Source organism: Amblyomma maculatum, chromosome 3, assembly GCF_055883805.1.
Source record: "Amblyomma maculatum isolate TAMU_Amacu chromosome 3, ASM5588380v1, whole genome shotgun sequence".
In the NCBI taxonomy this organism is placed as follows: Eukaryota; Metazoa; Arthropoda; class Arachnida; order Ixodida; family Ixodidae; genus Amblyomma; species Amblyomma maculatum.
In genome coordinates this window covers 172663367-172665694 of record NC_139346.1, presented here as the reverse complement: position 1 = coordinate 172665694, position 2328 = coordinate 172663367, and the positions used below count along the sequence as shown (strand labels likewise).

General features: G+C 46.3%; 1 non-coding gene across 1 annotated transcript; it reads left to right on the top strand.

Moving 5' to 3' along the window:
- Positions 1-1107: 1107 nt before the first annotated feature.
- TRNAR-CCU (transfer RNA arginine (anticodon CCU)) lies at positions 1108-1180 on the top strand. Its single transcript has one exon. It is a non-coding gene; the product is annotated as a tRNA-Arg (tRNA).
- Positions 1181-2328: the final 1148 nt, after the last annotated feature.

Here is a 2328-nt window from a genome sequence, read left to right as displayed (position 1 = left end):
ACTCCTAGAGGCACATTTTGCATACACTTCCGGTGCCAACATAGCTCGCTAATACTTTTGCATTAATTAGAGAAAAATTCTCAGTTGTTTCTGCAGACTCAGCAGACCACAAATGGTAATTGATATCAAGCGTATTGAGCGGACAACTGGTGAACTCGTTTTGGTGCGTACGAGTTACTAACGTATGTTTTTGGATGTTATACTAACGCTACAGTAACACTAATTTTAAAAATTAAATATTCTAAATGAGAACGTTCTGGAAACGATCACGTAATAAAAAGGCAGTGTTAAAGGCGTTATCGCGTCTAGATTTAAGGCGAAGCTTAAGTGCCTTGATTTTGTCTACTTGAGTCGTAGAGCCTTTGACATATGGGCATGCTGTATCGAAATGCTGAGCCTACCATACCCCTTTCCCCTCCCCATTTCGGCCAAGTGATGCTCAAGCTGAGGGACACTTGCGATGAAAGTGACCTTCTGCCATATTGGCTTCCGCTGCTTCTTGCCTTCTCTTCTCACTCTCTTAGCCGAGTCGTTGTGTTTAGTTGCATGTTTGCTTTTAGACGTGCGTACCACAGCATTCTAGTACAATATAGAAGTTATTTCGCCTAAAGAGCCCTAGCTGGCAAATTTGTAAATATTCTCTCTCTACATAGCTCGTTCCTACGCACAAAGGTATCTGATAATTACTCTATTTGGTATTTATGCTCTACCAGTAGTCGGTAGGTTACAAGACTTAATAACAGGGTCTCGGGTTCGATCCCCACGTTAGGTGCTTATTTTCTTGCTTCATTGTCAACAATTTCCAATTTTTTCATTTGAACAGGTCTTGTTCGAGCCTTATTTACACCTCTAACTACAAGAAATAACATTTTATGCCCCTTTGATTAATACCTTAACTAGAAAATACACTGAAGGAAGAATGGACACCATCGCCCGGCTAGTTTAAAAAAGAACTACCCATAAGCCCACATGGTATCCGATTCTTGCCAGTAGAAGCGAACAATGATACACCGTTGGATCTTTTGATGCTACTGGCTCTCCACAGCATATGGAAAAGCAGAATGGCTGTAGAGCACGGTGACGTCAGGAAATAAAGAAAAAAAAAAAGTCCGGCTAGCTCAGTCGGTAGAGCATGAGACTCCTAATCTCAGGGTCGTGGGTTCGAGCCCCACGTTGGGCGCGGATCATTTTACTTTATCCTATCTTTTTTTTTTTTATTTGAACAAGAGTGATGTCTTCCTCGAGTCTCATCTACGCTTCAGGCGCGGACAGTTGAAGGTGGCGTTCTAAGCACCAGCGATTCTTGCCTTATCACCACGGTGCACTGGAGAAATCGAGAATGTCGTCGCCCGGCTATCGCAGCCGGTGTCTTATGAGGGCCTTAGGATGAAGCCTCACGTTGGGAGGTTGTTCTGTTCTTTTTCATAACCCCACTCTTTTTACTTTTCAATTCTGAACAAGAACAGGCACCAAATATATCAAGACAGCTGAAGAGGTAACAACAGCCCCAGCAGTCTCGGAAGCAAACAGACGGCAGAACTGCTACTGTGTAATCTGCATAGTAATACTGTATTGTCTACAGTTGCTGGGACGTAAAGCCACCCCTCGAGTCTTCCAATATAATAAGGTTGTTATGCTCCGGTTGGTTGGAGCATACCCAGACAGGCAACAAACGGATCATGATAGTTTGGTTCCCCGACACGCGGGTAGAGGGAATCACGTACCGTACGCCGTTGTCCGAGGCTTCACTAGCCGAAAGGCGGGGCACCTGTATGGCTATACAGGTGCCCCGCCTTTCGGCTATACAGGTGCCCCGCCTCACGTTACCACATACCTACGGAGAAGCAGTGCGGGTGTGTTGTGAGAGGCGTAGGAAGTACGCACTCACACATGACACCCTAAGCCTACCACAAGACACTGTCCACATGACGTAACAGCGAATGTGTCTACGACAAAGAAATGGGCATGCAGGGAAGGGATGAAGACATAGGGAGCCCCACAGCGCAATCTCTTCCTGGCACAGAGGGCCACAGCCGCAGTTGAGCTGACGGACTCCTGGACCCGAATGGCGGCCGTTCACTACTACCTCGCCCCCCTTTTTCTTAATCCACCACATGTAAACCCGCTATCAGTCAACAGTGTTCATCCGTTAATAATATCTGTCAAATATGCGCCAGCGTTTCTTTCCGCATCTTCATGTAGCACCATAGGAAACGAAGTAACCGTCGCCCGGCCAGCTCAGTCTGAAAACGACACCGGCACTATTGACTGAGCTGGCCGGGTGACGGTTCCGAAAGGAATCACTTTGAAGAAATAGAATGGGGAGGG